Raw genomic sequence first — 26309 nt, 5'->3', positions numbered from 1 at the left:
TTGTGAAACATCAAATTTCATCATCTTGCATGTCTCGTCACCATTGTCTGTAATACCAAATCTGATGCAGGCTCAACCAAGAGTGCATGCCCATAGTTGCCATAACAACCACCTGTTTCCATATCAACCATTACTAACAAATCATCATTCATTACTTAATGCATGACCTGTCTTTCACTGATCATGTGACCACTGTCACGTGACCTCGTTGCTACACCAGCCACCCATACTTTCTGTTGCCTTGTTGAATGTTGATGCATGTCTGCAGTTGTCAAACTGTCACCATTTTCTATGTTATAAATGCCAGTTATTTTTATTTTTTTAATACATGCCACTTGAGTAGTGTTTTATATGGAAGATTGAAGATTTATGAGTCTCTGCACATTAGAAGCAGTTAATCGGCAGAGCTATGTTAGATTTCTAGTTTTAAATGTTACAACAGTTTTATAGTTACCATGGTAGGATGTACTTGTTTCTGTGACTGCTGAACTGTGAGCGTGAATGGGTGCCATCGTTTCTGATTTCACTGTTGATTGTCCTGTCTGTGTTGGTGGTGATAAGTCGTAGCAACATTAACAGCATCATGGTATGGCGCAGTTTGCATGAAGGCGGGCCCTGATGTTGCCATGGTGACACATCCAGGGCCTTTAGTCTGGTGGGAGGGTACCTTTAATATTCAGTGTATTGGAGACATTAGGGACCGGTCATTTATTACAGGGGGTGGATCAGAGGTTTTTGATGCAGTAACCTCCCCTAATGCTTGTCATATTTTTGGATGACCCTCCGGGTGTCCTTGAACATTTTTTTCATGACCCTCCTGAAAAGACAATATGTAAAAGCTCTATATATTTTATTATCAAATGTCCATTTTTTCATGACCCTCCCCAATTATGTGTGTTATTATTATTATGACCCCTGCTTACAGTAACTGACCGGTCCCTTAGCTGGAACAGATTCACAGTCAAGAAGGATGTCATTGAATCTCAAGAACCTGTATTTCAAAATGGCAGAATATTTGTGTTTTTGTTTCAGCTTATGGAACTAATGAGTACTTCTTATTAGGATATTAAACATGACACTTAACGAATATCAACTTCATGGCGACACATTGCAGAGATTATTCACACGTCAAAGATTAATGAAATATACAATTGCAGAATATGTAAGTTCTCGTAGCGCCAGAGCTTTCCGTGCTCTGGTCCAGGTGATGTGAACAGCTGTAAATAACACAGTCATGAAAATTTGTGATACAATACTCGTTTCATAGAAAAGGGACCAAAAGCTGAGCTCGTGCATCATGCGCTTATGATTCCACGTTGATAAATTGGGTACTGCTCAATGGCAGAGTCACACAAAAGTTAATATCGAATTCGAAACATCGTACAAATACTGATATTATTGTTCAGTTTTTGGTGATGCTTTATGTGAATCTTACAGTATTTTTTCTCAGCTTTAAATATTCAGTATGACTAAAGCTGATCAAACTCACTGACTTTAATAAATAATAGGTTTTGACTGTATGCTAATCAGTATTTACTTTCTTCTCCTTATCATTCTTCCTTACAATTCTAGTGCCTCGACAGATGAATTAAGTACCACAAGAAAGATTGTCTATGAAATGTGTCTGGTCCCTGATTCGATTGAAACTAACTCTAATGCATCATCGGGACAGTCATGAAATGAAATGAAACTTTGTGTAATGAAACATTGCAATTTCTAGCACCGATGATGTCATTATCAAAGGGAGACAACTCATTATCTTTTGTTATTTGGTACAAGAAGGACATTAAGACCTAAAAGGCCAGCTCTATATATAACATTGCTACTACTAGTTGTCACTTGAGAAACAAATATTATTGGTACTTAATTTATCTCTTCAGATATATATATGTAAATACGGGAAAATTATCAAGTTTAGTGGAAAATTTATAAACTTACCAGTAATCATTAAACCAGGTTTTCATTAACATTGATATGTATAAACAGAGGCCACATACTTTTGTATTGTCTCTGGTATAAACTTACCCAAAGTTTCATGCCCAAAATTTTCTTTTAAACACAGTATTTGGCAAGGTGGTCAAAGGGGGATAACTCTTCAGGGCCTACCTAAATGACTGAAGTGATCTTAAAATGTATGACACCATGAGATTCACCAGTAGGAAAGGAGAAAATGGCACACAATTCTGAAAAGACTTAATGTGTAGGCAGCATTGGTATGCATTAATATTCAGTGATTTGTTGTGATATTTACTAACCAAAAGATCATATTTCAATATCAGTTGATGTAACAGAAAACATGTCATTCAAAATAACAATTTCAATGTTTATGATAAACCGTATTAATTTATTGTCAATGTTTGTGTTTGGTTGTAAGTCATCAAATAGAATGACAAATTTTGAACCTTTCATACTACATTTTCTATAATTTAAGACTTAATGATTTTCACCATTTAAATACTGCCCGATTGCTGGCATTGTATTTCTGTTGAGGAAGTAACCTCTCACATGATATTATGAATATACAAACTCCATGGCTTCTCGGGACACGTTCAGTTCCAGATCTGAATATTGATTATGTTACCTTTCACACTAAGATCTGAATATTGATAGCATTTAATTCACTTGAATTAGCTTATATTGCATTCATCGCTGTGAACATTTTATTTACATATTCTTTGCTAATTATGAATGTTAGGCTACTTGCTAGATTTATTAATCCAAATGATATCAACAGTAGTATGTATATGATTAAAATACTTATGATAACCGTATTGGTTGGGTCAACATGTAGTATTACTGAGAGACAGATTTAAGAAAAACCCTTTCAGAAATTGGATATGCAGCCCATGCAGTCAATTGCGAAATAAATGGAAAAATGATTTATACTAGCTTTTTGTTGTTTTACATACATTCAAGCAAAATGACTGCTAATTTTTTTTTAATTCTTATCAAAAGAACCAGGTGCATACGCCCTTAAAATCTGCTCAGTCAGCACAGAGAACCCTACAGTTTAGGTGGCAGCCCAGCCTTAGCCTGTTCAATGAGGTTGAGTGAGAAACTGAGGGTTTTCTTGAGTTTGTTGACCAGTAATACACCTGGGCAATGTTCCACTTCCGGTAAGCGTTTTTTGCTCTACAACTGTAGAAACTCCCTCACACTCTGTCAACTAGGAGACGCGTGTGTATCGTAGAGAGTAGCTACGTGAAGGAGGGAGGACAGTCACAGTGTTAGGATCAGTTTATGGGACGGGGCCAGACTCTAGTAGACGCGTGTGTCATAGAGAGTAGCTACGTGAAGGAGGGAGGGACAGTCACAGTATTAGGATCAGTTTATGGGACGGGGCCAGACTCTAGTAGATGCGTGTGTCATAGAGAGTAGCTACATGAAGGAGGGAGGGACAGTCACAGTGTTAGGATCAGTTTGTGGGACCGGGCCAGACTCTAGGAGACTTGTGTGTTGTAGAGAGTAGCTGAAGCAGTGATGGAGCGCCGTGTGCATGTTAGAGCAGATGATTGTTCTGTGTCTATACTCATCCGTGTATCACTGTATGGCCAGTGTGGCATCACTGGTGTGGGAACAGCCAGCCATGTTGTACCCCTTGGACACAGCCCTGTAGCTGTCATAGGGTAGACTTAGCTCAGAGACTAGGGTTAGGGACTCACCCATCTCAGCTGGTACACACGTTAATGTGTGCTGTTTTAAGGTTAGAGTCAGCTTTGACACATGTCTGTGTCGGCTGTCACAAGGGACTTACATATCTCAATGTAGGCAATGAAGGGTCAGGGTTCGCTCACACACAGCCCTCTCGTTGGTTGTTGGGGCTCACTCCTCTCAGCTTGGACTCATGTCTGTGTAAGGTGTCACAGGGAACTGCCTCACTCTTATGGCCTCGACAGATGTTCAATTGACTGTACTGGAGATCTGGTCTCCCTGTACACGAGGCACTGGGTTAACCTTGCTGACTGTACTGGAGATCTGGTCTCCCTGTCCACGAGGCACTGGGTTAACCTTGCTGACTGTACTGGAGATCTGGTCTCCCTGTCCACGAGGCACTGGGTTAACCTTGCTGACTGTACTGGAGATCTGGTCTCCCTGTCCACGAGGCACTGGGTTAACCTTGCTGACTAGTGGGGATTTGGTCTCCCTGTCCACGAGGCACTGGGTTAACCTTGCTGACTGTACTGGAGATCTGGTCTCCCTGTCCACGAGGCACTGGGTTAACCTTGCTGACTAGTGGGGATTTGGTGTCTCTGTACACGAGGCACTGGGTTAACCTTGCTGACTGTACTGGAGATCTGGTCTCCCTGTCCACGAGGCACTGGGTTAACCTTGCTGACTGTACTGGAGATCTGGTCTCCCTGTCCACGAGGCACTGGGTTGACCTTGCTGACTGTACTGGAGATCTGGTCTCCCTGTCCACGAGGCACTGGGTTGACCTTGCTGACTGTACTGGAGATCTGGTCTCCCTGTCCACGAGGCACTGGGTTAACCTTGCTGACTGTACTGGAGATCTGGTCTCCCTGTCCACGAGGCACTGGGTTGACCTTGCTGACTGTACTGGAGATCTGGTCTCCCTGTCCACGAGGCACTGGGTTAACCTTGCTGACTGTACTGGAGATCTGGTCTCCCTGTCCACGAGGCACTGGGTTAACCTTGCTGACTGTACTGGAGATCTGGTCTCCCTGTCCACGAGGCACTGGGTTGACCTTGCTGACTGTACTGGAGATCTGGTCTCCCTGTCCACGAGGCACTGGGTTAACCTTGCTGACTGTACTGGAGATCTGGTCTCCCTGTCCACGAGGCACTGGGTTGACCTTGCTGACTGTACTGGAGATCTGGTCTCCCTGTCCACGAGGCACTGGGTTAACCTTGCTGACTGTACTGGAGATCTGGTCTCCCTGTCCACGAGGCACTGGGTTAACCTTGCTGACTGTACTGGAGATCTGGTCTCCCTGTCCACGAGGCACTGGGTTAACCTGCCTGACTGTACTGGAGATCTGGTCTCCCTGTCCACGAGGCACTGGGTTAACCTTCTGGACTGTAGTGGAGATCTGGTGTCTCCCTGTACACGAGGCACTGGGTTAACCTTCTGGACTGTAGTGGAGATCTGGTGTCTCCCTGTACACGAGGCACTGGGTTAACCTTCTGGACTGTAATGGGGATCTGGTCTCCCTGTATACAAGGCACTGTCTCTGTACACGAGGCACTGGGTTAACCTTGAGTTTGGCATACATATTCATCATGGCTTACATTAATTGGCCTTCAACCCCAGCAGAATAGCATTGATCCTAAAGGTTGACAAGAGCACAGAGACTTTTTGAGTGCAGTACTTGAGGCATACATTGAAGGCATTGTCTCCCAGCCACGTACCAGCAGTGACAGCTTTGTCCGATTCAGGCCACTAGTGATGGTAAGTGGTCCTGAAGGAGCTGTCCCTTCTGAGACATGAGCGTTGCCCCCCCGAACATAGAGCTATTGAAATACTCTCCACTGTAGAGCTGCTGACCTTTCACAGAAAACATGCAAATAGTATTCGTTGTAATAGTTCTTGTAGTGAGGCGCTGACACTTTCTCCCCTCTTCTCAATATCGTATACCATGTCTAGTTCAAGATATTGAGATGCAGTTTCAGTTTTCAGAGTCTAGAAAACATTCCAAGCAATGCCAGTTCATCATGCTAATCTGAACATTGAACAAAAGTCTTGATGGGAATAAAACAATTAGGGTACAAGGTTTATGTAAAGAGCTGGATTTGTTCATCTGGTTTGTGGGAACTGTCAGTCACTTTGCTGTTGTGTAATACTTGGCAGTGTGTCCTTGGCTTATCTCATGTGCTGCTGATGCTGTTCATCGTACTATTGCGTGGATGTCATATTCAGTCAGGGTAATGTCAGCTTGCTCCAGCAGTTTCCTTACAATGAAATATGGCAAGCAATTCTCATGTTGAAAATGTCAACCGAAATAATAAAAAAGTATCTTAAGTTGAAATATGATGTATGCGTTTGTTGTTGTTTGTTGAAATCCAGGGTAGAAAAGATCTTCAGCTACCCATGCTTGCCGTAAAAGGCGAATATGCTTGTCGTAAGAGGCGACGTACAGATCGGGTGGTCAGACTCGCTGACTTGGTTGATGCATGTCATCGTATCCCAATTGCATGGATCGATGCTCATCATGTCAATCACTGGATTGTCTGATTTACAGACCACCGTCATATAGCTGGAATATTGCTGAGTGCGGCGTTAAACAACAAACAAACAAAAAATGTTTGTTGAAAAGATTTCCTCGTCCTCAATAGAAAGATGACATTGTCTGTGTTGTAGAATGTTCTGTGTTCAAAATTAATGAAGATCCTTGAGATTTTCTTCTATGGTTTTGGAATCTGAGGAACCCTAAATCTTAGGACCCCTTGACTTTCATGCTTCATTTCCAACACTGGCATCAGTTCCCCGACTGGAATGGTATGGGTAGAGCAGAGATAAAAAACATTACGATTTGGGGGAGGCGTATGTTTCACAGATTTATTCCAGCTTTTCCACTCAAGGTCAGTCGAAATAATGAAAATTAATAAATGTCAATCAGTTATGTTTTTATATGAAAGTCATTCTGCTGTGGAGTTAAAACTGCAGCAGGCCTCTTGAATCACTGAGACTGATGTTGACATGGAATTTATATGTCACATTTTGTATTAAATAAGAAGGTCTGTTTTACCGGCAAGACAATACATATTTTTATGTTTAATTTATTTCTTAGACCGGTTGCTTTTTGGTAGGGGCTGCAGGCCCTTGAAACTAAAAATAAATAATGTGTGGCCTGTTGTATAATTACATATTCAGGATTGACTGATGAAGATTAAAGACACACCATGCTCCAACTGGTGCCCATTTTCTGTCTTCTCTTTTGATTAGGGCCTTGTGTGTGTTATAAGGATAATGTATTTGAATATTAAGTGCCCCAACTTTACACTTTTCCCTAAGTAATCTTTATTAGCGTCCCATACTAACATTACAGCTACACATTTTCTTTTGTATATAACTGATTCAGTGAGGTTAGGTAAATTGGGTTTAATGTCGCATCCAAGATTATTGCACTTATATAGCGACGTGCATGCACGTGTGTGTGTGGCTGCTTGTATTATTCCGGACTGATGCCGATTTATAGTGCTAGCTCACTGAGATACCATGCCACAGTTTAACATGAATACTCCACTCAGACACAGTATGCTGACTCTGAGCCGACCAGTTTTACCCCCTTAATGCTGAACGCCAGACAGGGTAACAACAAGTACCATCTTTTAATGTCTTTTGAATGACGCGACCGGCGATCGAACCCTGGACCTTCCTCTCTCCAGGCGGACACTCTACCACTAGACCACAGAGGCGGTCGACTGATTCAGTGATTGTGTATGGAAAACACAGCAGTGTTGAAGAGTTATATAATTGCCAAATAACTATTATGAAAAACATTTTAGTTTCATTGACGTTTGAACCAATTTTGCTCTTTACTGCTTGATCTCAGACAACAAGTTTAACTTGTGGTTTATATATGTTCCTCTTCATTTTTCTAAGCACCCTGGGCGTTTATTATGGCTGATATGGTAGTCATTTATCTCCATTACAAAAAACGAATTTTCACACAACTTGACCACCAAGGTCACTCTTGTGACTTGACTTGAACTTGCTGGTCTGTGATTTGACCCTGGCTGACCTAACAATAAGGAGGGGCGGTCGGGTAGCCTAGTGGTTAAAGCGTTCGCTCGTCACGCCGAAGACCCGGGTTCAATTCCCGACATGGGTACAATGTGTGAAGCCTATTTCTGGTGTCCCCCGCCGTGATATTGCTGGAATATTGCTAAAAGCAGCGTAAAACCATATTCACTCAATCACTTACTCTAACAATAAGGGAGGACAAAACACATGACAGAGTTTGGGGAAGGTGAAGAAAAACTGGACTGTCATTTTACTGTGAACAAGATCTGATTGTGTGATTTAATGTTAATGAACAACTGTGACATCATGGACAAGGATATGGTGATGTCGTGCCAAAACTGATGCATTGGGGAAGGATCTTCTTCATGACTGCCTCTCTGCCCTAAGATAGAAATTTTTCATTTTGCAGAATGTCATCTGTTGAAATTCAGATTTAAAGTCAATTATCAAAATGTAAATATGTTCCTTATGGAGAGAGGCGGTCAGTTAGCCTAGTGGTTAAAGCGTTCGCTCGTCACGCCGAAGACCCGGGTTCAATTCCCGACATGGGTACAATGTGTTAAGCCCATTTCTGGTGTCCCCCACAGTGATATTGCTGGAATTTTGCTAAAAGCGGCATAAAACCATACCCACTCACTCACACACTCACCTTACACCAGTCATAAAAATGTTATTACCTAAAATATAAAACGTACTTGCCAGAGAACAAGTCACCACTATATGCTGAAACGTCAGTTTGTTTCTTATGCTGATCTGAAAGACAATGAGGAAACACATATATCTATATCTGAGGGGTCCAGTTGTACAAGATGCAGTTCCAGGCCTGTAGGCATGCCACATGCCTGTACATGTGAGTTTGCCAAATTATTTTTCAAGGTTTGAAATACTGTTCAAAGCAGTGATACACCAAACTCACTCGTATGAAAGCTTGAGGTATATTTGCTGCGGTGACATAGCTGCCAATACCTTTATTGAAGAGTTGGGCCATAAAGTATGAAAAGCGTGGCCTACACTTGGCATAACGATGTATTTGAAGCCAATTTGTAAGGCTCCGATGAAGATCACTTATGGACCCCACACAGCCTTTTCTGTACAGCTATCCATCAAAGCCATCTGACCATCCAAGTCCAGGCGTGTGATTTATATCGCACTAGTAATTGCCTTGTGTGGCAATATTGGCTCTGACTTATGCTGTCTGGAAGATCCACAATTACTCTGCTCGTGGGATGGTTATAAATTTGGTCATAGATTCACAACAAATTGCTGTGTCCTGCTGCCGAATCCATCAAGTGATGTCATGTATTGATTGCTGAAGAGGACAGTGAATATTTTGCAGAAACAGAATCAGCTCACTTTGTTCTTTTATTTGCTGGCAACAGGTCGAATGTATTTGATGGAGTTTTATGTAGAGATGTGTTATTGGGATTAATGGCTGGTTTAGTATTGTTTGTGTCATGAAAGTTTTTTATTTTTGCAAAGTGAAATTCATACTCGTGTTTATGGCAGTAGAGATTAATTACTTCTTGATGAAAAGGGAAACCTCTTTTTTATTATATTTGTGGAATAATTCTGCATGATGGTCACAGGTGGGGTGGTGGTCAGGCTCAGTGACTTGGTTGGTTGTGGCTCATGGCTCATAATATCAATCACTAGTTTGTCTGGTCCAGGCTGTCATCTGGCTAACTAACAGGATGGAGTGATCAGGCTTGCTGACTTGGTTGATGCATGTCATGGTAACCCATTTACGTACATGGATGCTCATGATGTGAATCACTGGATTGTCTGGTCCAGACTCTATTATTTACAGACCGCCGTCATATAGCTGGAATGTTGCTGAGTGCCGCGTTAAACAACAAACAAATCATTCAGAAGGGTACACAGAGTACCAGTTGTAGAACCTCCATTTTTGTTGAGGCCTCAGTGGCTGAGTGGGTTAGATCGCTAACGTTGTGTGTTGGCGATTAAGTGCCTCTCTGAGAGTTCCTGTTGATGAAAGCCAAACTCTGCAAGAGTTTATGTGTGAATTAAATCACATTTTTAAAGTTTAACGACATTCGATGTGGTGTGTTTAAGTAGATGTGATATACAACTTGAGGGTGCATCTTGCTTGAGATTCAGATTGTGTCATAGATTTTTGGTATCTGAACAGTGTCAAGCACACACATTCATTTCCCCAGCCAGTTGGTGGAATTGGTTCAGTGGCATGTTGGATGATGTAAATCATGAAATTAATGTGGCACCAAATTAACAAGAGTGCTCACCCGTTGCTTTAGATGTGTCATGATATTAATGCAAGCAGCTCTCGCTGGTTTTGAAATGATAACTCCATTACTATGGAATGTCAAAAGCAAAATAACCTTGGCGTGATATGTGATCTAACTACCATCAATATTCATGAAGAACATCTGAAAGTAAATATATGACGGTAGATCAACAGGAGATGATTGTAAATGTTACGAGAGTTGTTTCACTGAGTTAGCACTGTTATTTGAACATACAAGAGCAATGTCATTTATTATTCCATCCTCTGTCACGTTTTTTTTCTGGAATGTATCTCATAAACCGTTCAATAGTATTTTTGTGAAACTTTACATACACAAGTGCTGAACTGGGGACTTAACCATTCAGATGTTTGACAAATTTTTACTCATTTTAATTTGAAATCTTAGAGAACTTCTTCTCCCAAATAAGCGCGATACACTTTCAGTCTTCGAAATGGTAATGGAGGAGTATTGAGTTATATACTTCCAAAAAATCGCAATATATTCATTATAAATGTTATCAGTTACGTCTTTTGAGTATATTCATGCAACAGTGTGATTACTCTTCAGAGCCAGGAATAACACAAACCTTAGGAGATGAGCGAATGAAGTATATATATCAGCAAGAGGCAAATGGCTTTTAGTGGTGGAAGTTCCATCAATCTTAGTTGTGCCACTTCGTACCTCAGATGATGTTAGGAGACATTTGTCAGCTATTTCCTATTTCTTGCTAATATCTTTGATCATATAGATAGAAATGGCCATCAAATGTTCTTAATATCCCATATCCTGCTCAGTCAACTCTGCATGGTCCCAAGAAGTCCCACATCTCAGCTGTTAAGATTAATGTCCAATAAATGAAAGCCTGTCTTCTATATTATCCCCCGCCCCAACGAAGTTGGCGGGGGATATCGAAATGGGTTCCGTCCATGTGTGTGTGCGTGTGTGTGTTTGCGTGTGTGCGTCTCGAAATCGTTTCCGGAGCATAACTCAGAAACCGTTGTATATTTCTCTTCGAAACTTTGCATGTCTATCAGACTCATGCTGAACTGGTACCTTTTGCTATTTAGGATTTTTATAAATTTTTATTTTTTACGTTTCCATGGCAACAAGTTGGACTTAGGTTCTATAAGGGTGGTGTTCGTTTCCAGAGCGTAACTCATAAACCATTAAATACTTTCTTACAAAACTTTGCATGTCTACTAGGCACATACTGAACTGGTGCCTTTTGCTATTTAGGAATTTTTATTTTTTTTATTTTTTACGTTTCCATGGCAACAAGTTGGACTTAGGTTTTATAAGGGTGGTGTTTGTTTCCAGAGCGTAACTCAAAAACAGTTAAAAAATTTCTTACAAAACTTTGCATGTCTACCAGGCACACACTGAACTGGTGCCTTTTGATATATAGCACTTTTATAAATTTTTATTGTTTATGTTTCCATGACAACAAGTTAGATTTAAGTTTTAATATAGGATTGGTTTACTTGAGGAGTATAACAAATAAACTGTTAAATATTTCCTTGCCAAACATTGCATGTCTATATATAAAGCGCACACTGAACTAGTGCCATTTGATATTAAGGAGTTTTAGAAATGTTTATTTAAGAATTTCCATTGCAGCTATTTTGACATGGGCTAAGAGAAATGTTGGGTCAGTTACCTGGTTTGGGACCATAGCGTGTTAAAATGGGCGGGGGATATAGATGACTTTGTCAACTGTACGCTTGTTCAGTATTTAATGGGGAGTCAAGTTGGTGGTCAAGTCAACACGTTCCTCAATTCACTGTGCAGAGTTATCTCCCTTTGGCGTGCAAGCAACCTCGATCATGGCTTCAAATCCAAGATTGTTTCTAGGTTTGTCACTGCAATACCCATACTCACAAGTCAGACATGCAGTATTTTGAGTTTCCTCCAACACTTGTGACATGCAACCAATTAGCTGAATTAATGTTCATAGCGGCGTTAATTACTATATATTGCTGTCTATAAAGATTTACACATGTAAGGCCCCCCCCCCCCCACCCCTAAACACCCACCCATGTAAAAACTTTCAAAATCTATGCCATTTTACATACCCTGTCTATAAGGCGATCTGGAATGTAGCACATCACCAATGCTTACATTTGCAATAAAAATGGGTTTGTCTTCCCTTGTTTTATGTTCGATGCCTGGCCATATATAACTCCAGCACATGACACCATTTTGTGTGTTGACTGGTGCGACACCACATTAGTGACCGTAAAAAAACCCGACCATTTCAAGTCCTTAAAAAAGTGAAACAATCAGGAGTCTGTTTCCTGTAATTAACTCACCGATTAACTATGTTTTTATATACTGGGCTCAGTCATTAATGATTGAGTTCTGTGCTACAATGTCTAGGTCCCCAGAGACAGTTAGTGGTCCTGTATGTTGAGAGTGTTCCCTGAAGGAAGCTAGAAGAATGGGATCAGGTGGGCTCAATGCCTGCTCAGGTCAACACCTGGTGTTTTTATTTACTTGCATCAAAGACACAGTGAGATGGGTTCCTGAAGATCACAGACATTTTATTATTTCAAATATTGAGATCAAAGACAAATTATTGACACAGACTTCTTATTGCTACTATTTTGTCCTCCCTCGCTACATCTGTAGTGTTGCAAATATGTGTGGCAGTGCCTTGCTTGCCCCTTTAATGAGAAACAGAAATGGCAGTCTCAAGGTTTAGTTCGTTATAACTATAGTTCGTTATAAACATACATGTATATGCAGCAAATGGGTGGGACCAAAAGATAGTTTGTTCTATGCGTTGTTTTTTTTATAAGCGTGTTCGTTTAAACAGTTTACTGTATGGTCCTGAATAAAACCCTTGAACGCAAGTTTAAATTAATTTACGAACAAAGTGTTTAAAAATGATAAAAAAATTTTACCAAATATTTATCTTTTTTCACTTCTGATAACTTTAAGGTAAGGTGTTTTTGTACATGTATTTTATTATTTAGTTTACAGATCCACCGTCCCTAAAAGTTTTGACTTTTTAGGGGAAAAAGCCATTTTAAAGCCTTTCGCTTTCTGCCAAACTTGGTGATCATACTTGGTCAAACCAATGTTTTACAGATCCACCAAACTGATTAATCCCTGATTTCGGAAAAAAATAAATGAAAAATGAAGATTATGAGTTTAAACTAAATTGCCGACAACTCTAAAACATTTATTAATTACTCGATGGAAGGAAAGCAATTCTTCTACAATTGTCACTTGCCATCAGCAGAAGTTTAACTAATTTCATTTAACTGACTGCAGCATGTCTACCAATCAAATCAGTTCTTGTGGAAAACTGTCGTATGCACATATGTGTATAATTGCAAATGGCGCCTGGTCAAGCCCGTTTGTGTTTTGGGAATTTGTTATTGGTGGAGTTTCTCATATGGTTTTGCACACTGTCGCAAAGTGCTTTAGCCGAACTGCCACGAAACAAAACATGTGTCTGATTGAGAAAATACCTTCAATGACGGCGTACTGATTTGTCATCGAATGTCTTGGCCACATGCCCTGCCTGGTCTGATTTACTGTAAAAATATAAAAAAAAATCCAGATCAATAAAAATACTGTTTGTATTATCGATTTATGGGGCCAAATTGGTTGGATGGAGGAGGAGAAAAACAACCTTGAAAATGATAAAACATTTCCTGACTTTTGGGGTGAACTTCTTGTGGGGCTTAACTAGTTAACTTAAAATTCAGAGAGGAACTTCTGTAATAAGTCAGGAAATGATAGAACATTTCATAGGTTGTTTTTTTCCCTCCATCCAACCAGTTTGACCCCATAAATCTATAATACAATTATTTTTTTTCTTTTCCTTCCTCCATCCAGCCAATTTGGTGCAAAGACTCTCTCTCTCTCTCTCTCTCTCTCTCTCTCTCTCTCTCTCTCTCTCTCTCTCTCACGCATATTGCTGTTGCTTCACCATAAAAGAATCACTAAGTGCTAGTTTAAAACGACATATGTACCATTTCATTTCTAGAGGAGTGAGGAACAATAAGCATTCAGATGAAGATTATTATTGAATATTGGCCAGTAAGATTATTATTGAATATTGGCCAGTAAGATTATTATTTGCAGCCCAAACAGAATAGCCAATTTCATCAATGTTACATCATGCAAGGCCACACTGAAAGGCAATTAGTATCACTGATAATAAAACTTTGGCATCTGCAAGATCAACCACCACTTGTTTGCTTGAAGGTGGCATTGAGACAAAATTCAATTGAGATTTGATTGAACCATGTGTCAATACTATCGCACGAGTTTGCCAGGAAGAGCTAACTCATCATGCAAAAAATGTGAGATGTGAAAAAGCACAGCAAATAATTTATATCACCTTTCCTGGTTTGGGGCGACAAAATGCAATTGAGATTTAACGGAATAAGATGTCTGGAGCACTTGTCCGGCAAAGCAAAACTCTTCTCATGCCAAAAATGCTAGAAATAAATGAACAGCAAATATTTCCAATTTCCCCATGTGTCCTTGAAATTAATTCCATCAATTTGATCAAGAGGCCTAGATGTTAGCGTGACGCAACCACTGTGGCAGCAGAGGTGCATGATGGTCTCACCTCTACCACCTTAACCATCCCTCCCACAGACGGGGCATTGATTTGGGCGTTGAGATCAATACACTCATCCAATCAGTAGCAGAATCCTCAGATAGGATACCCAACATCTCGCGCTTGGCCAGGCTATGTCAGCCGCCATGTTAAAACTCCCAAGTCATCACGACTACAGTAAACGTTGCCAGTCTTTATAGGTCGAGGTTATTGCATTTGCTTAGTAGGAGCGTTTGCCATTTAGACCCCGTTAGGTGGGATTGTCAGCTTGTTTAGTGTCTGAAGGAAGTTTTGATCGACCATGTGGGTTCGGCATTCAAATATATTTGGTTATTTCATTTAAAAGATGGTTTTGCCTTGCTGCTACAAGTTGAAATATATTTTGTATATATTGCAGTGGCTGATATTTCCAGATACTAATGGCTGATTGATTTCTATTGCTGAAATCTTGTACAAGAAACCATTTAAGTTCAATCTAACGGAAACAAGGTTATTTTAAATAGTTTCTTGAAAGCAAAAAAGTTAATGAGTATAACCAAACTTTTGTTTCCACGACAACAGTTAGAATGGGTTATGGCAAGACTTATGTAGAATTCCTACCTTTACTGCTCATCCCCTTCTTCTTCGCTTGTCATTTATCACCTGCTGGGGGGGGCAACAATTCTTAATCAAAACAAGACTGACCAAGAAGGATGACTATCATTATGTTTTCACTCAGTGTTACAAATGGCCCTGTTCCTGACAAGTGTTCTCAATGTCCCTTACAACATCAGATGAGAGGAGATAGCGCAGGATCACACATGGCTTTGTGTCTGTTGAAGGAGTTGAAGGTCCAAGATACACACAGAGAGGAACACACCCAGATCAGCCACATACTCAATGTCACAGCTGCACTATAAGTAGCTGGACGTAAAAGGTTTATAAAGCTCTAATGTTGACCAAATGAAATGTCAACAAACACTTTGCTGAGACATTTCTTTTTGGTTATTAATTACTTGGTTGTAAGATCTTCCAATCTATAATTTCCCAAACGTGGATTAAAATTAACCTTGCTGATGAAGCTGTTAACCAATTACCGTTAAGCAACTTCATGGGGGAAAGATAGTAATTCTGTCTTTTCATTAGTTCTAATTAATTGTTTCTAAACAATATAAAAAAAATTAATTAATTTCTTTTCATTTAAAAACAAAACAAAACAAAATGAAACTGGATCATCTTGGAAATTATTTTTTTTTGACCACCAATGCTATAGTTTTGGGAAAAAAATAATCTGTAATCTACCTGACAATAAACACCTGCCCCACACAATGTCATTGTCCCCATGTATAGACAACAACTGGGTGTCGTCCCTCCTTCGTCCATTGATGGACTATGCCAAATTCTTACTCCTACCAAACAGCCATGCTTCATCTACAGCACACCCATCAACTGTTACTGTGTCAGATGCCTTCAGCAGGTTGGTGGACAGGGCTCCATGAAAGATTTTTTTAAAGATCTGTTTTCCTTAAATTGTTTAGGTTTCACACTGTTTAACATCATTCAACACCATATTATTCCAGCCACATTGTATCCATGTGGCGAAGAGTTTTTAGAGTTTTAGTTTATCTACGTATTATCAGTGCAACATAAATACTCTGTCACTTATGGTTGGTAAATAATATGTATGGTTGTAAAAGTGGTGTACAGCAACTGAAAACATCCAGAAAAGATCGGTAAGGAATAAGAAATTAAATATTAGATTTTCATCCTAACTTTTAAAAAATACAAGGCAGGAAGCATGTTATTTTTAAATTTCATTTGGTGTTTTCAAACCAGGGCTTGATTTCAGGTTCTTGATTTAACTTGCACCAGGAGCATGTTGACATGAAAACAAAGTTGCACCAAACAAAACCAGGTTGCACCCTGGTCACATATATATATATATATATATATATATATATATCAGTGTTGAAACAGGCCGATCTGGGGCCGAACATATATATATATCAGTGTTGAAACAGGCCGATCTGGGGCCGAACATATATATATATCAGTGTTGAAACAGGCCGATCTAGGGCTGAACATATATATATATATCAGTGTTGAAACAGGCCGATCTGGGGCCGAACATATATATATATATATCAGTGTTGAAACAGGCCGATCTGGGGCCGAACATATATATATATATATCAGTGTTGAAACATAGGCCCATCTAGGGCCAAACATATATATATATCAGTGTTGAAAAATAGGCCTATCTGGGGCCGAACATATATATATATATATCAGTGTTGAAACAGGCCGATCTGGGGCCGAACATATATATATCAGTGTTGAAACATAGGCCTATCTGGGGCCGAACATATATAGATACCAATATTTAAGCATTGGCCGATCTGCTGCCAGTGTCACATGAATTAAAGACCCATTGCTGTTAAACGTAATAGGAACATGTGCACATAACCATGAAGTACCTACAGTTTGATGATGTCAAGCCTAAAACAGCATGACAAATTACATGTACCACAGAGATTAGTGATGTGGTATGGTAAATAAACTTTAGAGGTATTGAGTGTGTTCAAAGATCAATGTTGTGTGGAGAAGTAAGGGTTCATCAAATACAAAGTTTTGGATATGCACTTGGTGCATATAGATATAATTATTATTTTTCAGTAATAGGTTCCACTGGTGCATGTTTCACATAGCTAGGTGGTAAATGATCTGCATCACATCGGGTTTTCATCTGACTTCACACTGACACGATATGATATTGCTGGAATACTGTTCAAAGCCAACTCACTCACTCACTGTATATTTTCCTGCAAGCAGGTGAGCTACAGACCCTCTTGTCTTCCTTGTCAACGGAGCCTGGAGAAGTTTTCATCTTGGCTCACTACAAGGATATCGATTTCAGCTGGCCCAGCATTTTTTCTCATACAGAAGAGATATTTTAACTTTCAAACACAAGTGGTGAATTTCAATCTGCTGGTAATTGTAGACCTTTTCTGCTTCGACAGTGAAACATGAGAATCTTGAAGAACAGGAAGTTCAGTGATAGTTTGATTAAAACTTCAGATATCTCAACAACAAGAAGCAGAATTCTTGTATCCACTTTGCTGAACTTTTTGTCAGCCATGTTCAGTGATGCCAACCAACGCGAGTTTATCGGAATCATAACATCGTTGGGAGTCCAGTTCTGCCAATACTGTAAAATCAGGAGATAAACATACAGTCAAGTCTCGTCAATCTGACACTCGTTAATCCAACAATCGGCTTTATCCGACACTAATGATTGGAACCGATTAAATCAGTGCTATTTAGACCTGTTAATCCGACAGTCTCAAACTCCGACTCCAACACACCTAATTTGCAACAATTTACCGAAATCACTCATTGAAAAGTCTCGTTAATCTGACACAGTGATCAGCATACGTCATCTGTTCGCGAGTACACAGCCTGTGTTTTGATGCAAGACAAGTCTTTATCTTTGCAGTACCAGTTTCAAACTTGCGACTTCCATTCCAGACTATGCTTTTAAAAGTATTTTGAATAAGTCATACAGTCTGTAACAGTTGTTTTGTGCTAAGCTTTAGAGGTTGCATGATTAGAAAACATATTCCACTAACAATGTAAAATAACAAAATGAATATTTCATTTATATTTTTTTATTACATGTTTGTATCCTTATCTATCGTGTAGTTGTCAGATTTTCGATCAGGAACGTTGATACTACTTAATTTTGTTCATCCGACAAACTCATTAATCTGACATAATCATATGCAACCAACCATGTTGGATGCAAGGCTTTTGTTCTACACTGCACATTACTATTAAGATAATCGCTCCTTGTGAAGCGAGGGGCGGTCGGGTAGCCTAGTGGTTAAAGCGTTCGCTCGTCACGCCGAAGACCCGGGTTCGATTCCCGACATGGGTACATTGTGTGAAGCCCATTTCTGGTGTCCCCTGCCGTGATATTGCTAGAATATTGCTAAAAGCGGTGTAAAACAATACTCACTCCTTGTGATGCAAAAGAAATGACGTCACAGTCTTATATAGAAAAGCACCAAATTCCAAGCTCGTGGTTATCTCAAAACTTAAATACAGTCTTTTTGTAGATTTCTATCGTGTTTTTGCATGAAATGTATTGCCAAACATCCTTTGAATTTTGAGTAACCACAACTTTTGTAAATTGTAATTGTAGATATAATTATTTAAATATGCCTACCGACAATGACTGCTGTGATGCAGCAGTCAAACCGGCTGTTCAATCTGAGGGGGTTTATTGTGATTTAATAGCCTCTGATCGACCAATCAGAATCGAGTAATTTCCAAATTCATGGTACATGTAGAATGAAATATATTACAAATTTCCTCAAATGTATCACCAATAATTTATTTATTGACCTTGCTACAGGCATCGTCACGCATAAAACCAATTAATAAGCAGTTAATGATCACTTGTTTTTTCTGATGATTAGGTTTACAGATTTTAAGGATTTGGGGCCGATAAAATGCTGTGCAAAAGATAAATACAGTCGGTCATGCTGATGGGGAATAGTATTTGGGGGGGGCAGTTTCTAATGTTTTAAGGGGGCACTGATGGCCCAGTCGCCTAAGGCGTCGCGATTTACTGTGCAGAGTTGAGTCCCTTGGGCAGAAACCTATGATTATGGGTTTGACTCCTGGTTCTTCCTGATTATGTTTCTAGGTTTGTCAGCACCATACCCTTGCTCGTGGGTTTCACCGAAGTAGTTAACGTCTGAGAACTGCATCTTTTGGGGCTTTCCTCCCACATTAAGCTGACACACTGTGACATAACTGGAATACTGTTATAAATGGCGTTAAACCCAACTCACTCACTCACTCTAGTTTTTTATGCCAATTATCCAGTGTTTGAAATAATTTAAAAACCCAACGAGACAGTCGGGCAGGTGACCCATAAGTGTTGCCTGACCATCTTCAAAGTCATCTGGTCGTTCAGGCCTTATAGATATTAAAACATTGCAAAAATTAAGAGATAAATCATGTCTTGATTCAGTTGACATAATGCCAACAATTACTTGAGAATGTACAAGGAGTTATAATAAAACTGAATATTTACGTAGTCTTAAAATTGTCTGCCAGCCAGTTGGGCAGGTGGAGAAAAATTTCATGCAGCCAGACAAAAGTTACCAGCCACGGGCAGGCAGGCAGGCAAGCAGTTATTTTGGACACTGCAGTTATCCCAGATATTCCTAAGTGCTTCAATTTAGTCATGGCATCTCTCTATGTATGTTGGCCATAATCCCGGAGACTATGGGAGATGCTCTTCTTCCTTCCTATGTTGGAAGAAGGTACAGTCATGCCTAACATTGTGTGTAGATGGAATCGCCACTGATGCCAGTTTCTGTTCTGTCAGTTCAGTACCAAATATTATTTTTTCAATACTGACCGACTCCATGTTTTCACTAAAGACAAATGAAATATGAAAGTGCTTTTTTATTACTATTTTTATTTTGACCACTAGCTTCAGGTTTTGAGAGAAAAAAAGTCTGTAGGAATTCAGAGTTGTGTCCCTTATCCATGCCAGTGGATTTGAATCCCAAATCCATCCTGATGATGTTTCTAGGTTTGTCAGCACCATGCTTCTGTGTGTGGTTTCATCTAAGACCTGCATCACTTCAGGCTTTCCTTCCTCATCAAGCTGACAAACTGGGTGGACTGCCTCCATTGTCTAGTGGTAGAGCGTCTGCTTGGAGAGCGGAAAGTCCGGGGTTCGATCCCCGGCCATGATCCCCGGCCATGTCATTCCAAAAGATGATACTTGTTGTTACCCCGCCTGGCGCTCGGCATTAAGGAGCCAAAAGAAGGACTAGTTGACTTGAGTCAATGTACTTTGTGTGAGTGGGGTATTCATGTTAAACTGCAGCAAGATGTCCCTGTGGGCTAGTACTATAAAATCGGCAGAAGTCTGGACGAGTACAAGCACACACACACATACATGTACAAGCACGCTGCTATGTAAGTGCAATAATCTCGAACACGACATTGGACCCCATTTCACCTCACCTTGATATAACTGAAATACAGTTCCAACTTGTGCACTCACCAGTGCATAACACCGGTTCATTACAGACAGATGGCAGACTGGACACAATAGAAGCCCTGATTAGTATTGTCATCAGTTTCCTGCAGTGGACGTGATGAAGACTCCTGTTTGTGACATGTCCTGTTGACCCTGCTTGGTAACAAAAGTGGATTGATTCTTGTCTCTCAGTACCAGATAATTGGGTACTAGCTCATTTACAAAGAGATGGATGATGATTTGTGGCCGTGTGTTTCAATTTGTCAATATGTAATCATCAGTCAGCTTCCTGAGGTGAGGTGACATTTGTTCTTATGATTCTGGTTTGGGAGTCGATGGTTCACTCGGACGCGTAGACCAGATTACAATTTTTGACAATAACACATATAATTTAATTTTTTGTTTTTCATTTGTTGGTTTAAATATTGCACATGATGTGAATCATGTTTCAGAACATTTGAGGCTTTTTATTGCAGAATTGCATCCCTTAGCCATGTCAGGATCTGCTGGATGTGAGTCAGAACCATGCTTGTTGTTTTAACCATAGGATCTGTCACTTAGGGCTGTCTTTCCACAGTAAGCAGGAATTGACAGCATCAGAATTTAATCATAGTGGAAAATTAACCAATGCAATGCTCGCTTGTCCCCTGTGTCTTGCATTGAGAATCTGCACTCGTTGAGACACATCATATTGATGTGCCATGGATGTCCTTGAAAAAACCCTGGCTAAACAAAGACAAAAATGAAGGTTATGACACAAAAATCATTATGATCTGCAGAGAAATGCAATTATTTTTCTGAAAGAACAACCTCTCTTTAGCCTTCTATATAGAAATAATTCATCAGAGAAGTAATTAATTTAGGCAATGGTCAATGTTGAGGTTTGACATTTAAAAAAGTAAAAAGACCTGAAATAGTCTTCTCATGGGGGGCAAATCACCAGTTTCAAGTTGAATCCTTAAGTTTAGTTTTCAGCAGGTCTGCAAGTTTCCAATCTAATAAACTCAACAGCTAGCATCACCTTCCCAGGACAATTAGTTGATAAAGATCATGGTAGATGTAAAACGTTTTCATGTGTGTTTGTCATTGGCACCATGATGTGCTTTGTGTCTGCAGTGGTATAGTGATCTCTCTGTGTTTCTTTCTGAAATAATCTCTGAGGATGTCAATCTGATCACAATTAACTTTTAGAGAGGTATGTCTCAAAACTGTAGGAATTTAGCTTTTTATCGAATTTACTTTTGACCCGCACCCTAAGTCATCCAAAATCAATAACATGATTCCTCGGTTTGTCCCAAAATAGAGGTCTAACACATGTCAGTTTTCAATGGCGACTTTAAGTAGTTGCGCAACCAGAAAGAAAATACCTTGAAAAGAATTTCTTGTCGATTGGGAATATTTGGGGCCAAAAAGTTTGCTCTGACGTCAAAGAACACTTAATGAAAAACATGACCACGCTCAATGTGATGTATTGATAATATGGAGAAGGATCTCGGTACCACCTTCTCCTGGTTGTGAGTGATCTCACCAGCTCATGGGGCCCCTCTCACTCCCCGTATTGACAAAAGCCTATAGCCTTCAAGGCTTTGTTTGCCTCTGTGACAAGAAAATTGGCACTCATCACATTCATTATCACATAATGGTATTATGAGTTTCCTTTCAAACAATTATTTTCCCAACCATCCATCTTGCCTCAGGAGACAGGTAACCGCCAAGAACTTCAGCCAGTGATTGTCTGTGTAGATTTGGGTGTGATGGGACAGCTCTTTCGCATCTTCTTGTCGTCCAATAATAATTGTGTGATCACATTTAAGATGGCCATCACACTGCGATAATTTTCACGATGCATTATGCATTTCTTGCACATGTAAGGACATCATGTTGAAGATAATCGTAAAAATTTGATTGGATAGCCTGACAGGCAGACTGGGTTCCATCTTGAGATGCATTTATTCTGGAAGTAAGCAGAAAGTTGTCCTCACATTGATCATATAAAAGAGAAAAACCTGGTCTGAGCTTGATGACTTGAGATGGCCAGATCTTACTCGTTTCCCAAATTGGAATGACCTTGAAGCTCCTTAAGGTATTTAGGGAAGAATATCCAGCTCAGGTTCTTAAACCTTCAGATTGAAGTAATGAAGCGATACCTCTCCTGCTCAGCAATTGTATCAGGACGTGCATGAAATAGAGTACCTTGTCCTCGACCAGAAAGTTATCTGTGTGTTATGAAAGGGAGAGTAGACTTGTTGAACTGCTTTGAACAGTATTTTACTTTGTCATGGGGTGGCTTTGGTTCTCTGATTCTTTGTACAGAACACTTGGTATGTTGTTTTCCATTGTACAGAACACTTGGTATGTTGCTTTCCATTGTACAGAACACTTGGTATGTTGTTTTCCATTGTACAGAACACTTGGTATGTTGCTTTCCATTGTACAGAACACTTGGTATGTTGTTTTCCATTGTACAGAACACTTGGTATGTTGCTTTCCTTTGTACAGAACACTTGGTATGTTGCTTTCGTTTGTACAGAACACTTGGTATGTTGCTTTCCATTTTACAGAACACTTGGTATGTTGTTTTCCATTGTACAGAACACTTGGTATGTTGCTTTCCATTGTACAGAACACTTGGTATGTTGCTTTCCTTTGTACAGAACACTTGGTATGTTGCTTTCCATTGTACAGAACACTTGGTATGTTGTTTTCCTTTGTACAGAACACTTGGTATGTTGCTTTCCATTGTACAGAACACTTGGTATGTTGTTTTCCATTGTACAGAACACTTGGTATGTTGCTTTCCTTTGTACAGAACACTTGGTATGTTGCTTTCGTTTGTACAGAACACTTGGTATGTTGCTTTCCATTTTACAGAACACTTGGTATGTTGTTTTCCATTGTACAGAACACTTGGTATGTTGCTTTCCATTGTACAGAACACTTGGTATGTTGCTTTCCTTTGTACAGAACACTTGGTATGTTGCTTTCGTTTGTACAGAACACTTGGTATGTTGTTTTCCATTGTTCAGAACACTTGGTATGTTGTTTTCCATTGTACAGAACACTTGGTATGTTGCTTTCCATTGTACAAAACACTTGGTATGTTGCTTTCCTTTGTACAGAACACTTGGTATGTTGCATGTCATCATATCCCAATTGCATGGATCAATGCTCATGATATAAATCACTGGATTGTCTGGTCCCGACTTGATTATTTACAGACCGCCATCATATAGTAGGAATTTTGCCGAGTTGCAGCTTTAAACAACAAAAAAAGAAACAAACAAAACGAAAGTAATTTCTCAGGGGCAAGGAGTTGGAGATTAATGATGTTCTGTGATTAATCCTGAAGGTTGACAAACTTGATTTCCGGCAGTTGGAAGTATCTTACATATTTTATGTACAGTTATTGAAATCTCAGAGCATGTGCTTTTCAGCTCACCACGCTTCAGAATTAAGACATGTTTTGTAGATAAGTAAAATGTGATCAAAACTTTGATCAGATCATAATCATGAAATGGTATCAATTTTTACCTAATCATAAATCCAGTGTTACCAGAAACAAATACATCCCACCCAAAGAAACAAATACATCCCATGCACGCCAGAAACCTATGGTTGTGGGTTCAAATTCTGTTTCTCCCCGATTATGTTTCTAGGTTTGTCAGCACCATACCCATGCTCATGGGTTTCACCAAAGTGGTAAATGCATACAACCTGCATCCCTTCAGGCTTTCCTCCTACATTAAGCTGACACATTGTGATATAGCTGGAATATTGTTCAAAGCAGGGTTAAACCAACTCACTCACTCACTCACTCACTCACTCACTCACTCACAGATAGAGAAGCAAATGGGTCCACTTTTTTAAACCCTTATTTACTGAAAGAGGCAGTTCATATGTAAACTAAACTGAAAGACGATAAAAAGCCACTCATGTTTGAGACCATGCAGGAGCTGAAGCCAGACATATTTATCAGAGTGCGGAATTGGTGTCTTGCCAGATGCTGCAACTATTTATTTATCACAGCAGGATCATGACTGATTCTCAAGATGGTTCATTTTTCAGATTGTCATTAAATGTCTTCACAGTCCTTTATAATTAGAAAAACTTAAAAAAGCATGTAAGCTCACCTGGACTGAAGCTCTGGTTATTATAAACTGATTGAGGCTTTTGACGTATCCTTTGAAATGTGACTGGTTATAAACTGAAACTGTTTCTATCTTGTTTTACTCCTCTCAGTCTGTATGTTATTAAGTCTGGACCAGACGATTGAGTGAAAGACACCATCACCATAGATCCACGCAATTGGCATACAAGAACATGCAATCAACCGAGTCCACCCATTTTCAGACAGCATTCCTAAATCTATATTAGACAGCAAACAGGAGCTCCTCCCCTGCTGTCTTGGGGGATGTTTAGGGCTTTATCATCGTCTTATATAATACAGTAACTCAATGTTGAGTGAGTGAGTGAGTAGGGTTATACACTGCTGTTAGCAGTATTCAGGCAATATCACATCTATGTTGCAGTACAGGACAGGGACTATAAAACTACTTCCGTACATCAATACATTGTGGATTTGTATACACAATGTTCCTCCTTCACCTATAAACACCCATAAACACGTTCAGTAGCTTTGCAGTGTAGTTGCTAACTAATCCGCCCTGCTTCTAGGGAATCTGGCGAGTGCTCCGACCAATGAACGATCAGATTACTGTGCACAACTGGTAATATTCTCGTGAAAGACTTGTGGCCTCAACTTTACACTTTGCTTCAATATCAGGCAACAGTAGGGTCGCACAAAATTCATGCATGGAGTAGGGTCGCACAAAATTCATGCATGGAGTAGGGTCACACAAAATTCATGCATGGAGTAGGGTCGCACAAAATTCATGCATGGAGTAGGGTCACACAAAATTCATGCATAGAGCAGTTTCGCACTAAATTCATGCATGGAGCAGTTTCGCACAAAATTCATGCATGGAGAAGGGTCACACAAAATTCATGCATGGCGTTTGACTCATTTGACTTCCATTACACAGTGTGTTTCAATACTTGACTTACAATAGACAAGTATCATGACTACACTACATATCAACCTTATTTACTAATGGCGATGGAGGAATGCAGTGTGTACTTAATAAACCCACAGTATTGACACTGGTTGTACCTACATTACAGTGTGTGGCAGTTGTGTTTTCACCATAATATCTATGTATTATGAAAATGCCTCTCCCACTTTCTTGTATGAAAAACTGATTTGAAGACAAGGTCCATATGTTAACCTGACCTAGCTGTATGAATCTCGATCATTTTAGAGAGATTGAGTGACTGTGTTGGGTTTAACACCACTTTGAACACTTTGAACAGCATTCCAGTTATATCATAGTGTGTGGGAGGAAAGCGATGCAAGTCTCAGACGTTTCCCACTTTCGTAAAAACCCACAAGCACAGGTATGGAGCTGACAAACCTAGAAACATAATCAGGGTAAACCAGGATTCAAACCTACAATCATAGGTGTCAAAGGGAAGCGACTCTGCATAGTAAACTACGGCTCCTAAGATGACTGGGGCAACTGTGCCCCTGATTTTAGAAAGATGAAATCAAACCAGATGATGTATTTTCTCAGATTGAAATGTCAGTCAATATGAAAGCAGCTGAACTAACACTCAAGTTATGATCACACATATGCAGTCTACAGCAACATGACATCA

General features: G+C 39.8%; 1 protein-coding gene across 10 annotated transcripts in view; it reads left to right on the top strand.

Moving 5' to 3' along the window:
- Positions 1-26309, top strand: part of LOC139446707 (FERM domain-containing protein 4A-like) — a 222782-nt gene that overhangs the window by 173743 nt on the left and 22730 nt on the right. The window lies entirely within an intron of this gene.

This window comes from Haliotis cracherodii, unplaced genomic scaffold (assembly GCF_022045235.1).
Source record: "Haliotis cracherodii isolate W230 unplaced genomic scaffold, xgHalCrac1.p SCAF_6, whole genome shotgun sequence".
NCBI lineage: Eukaryota > Metazoa > Mollusca > Gastropoda > Lepetellida > Haliotidae > Haliotis > Haliotis cracherodii.
The sequence above is the reverse complement of the archived record's forward strand: the minus strand, read 5'-3'. Positions and strand labels throughout refer to the sequence as shown.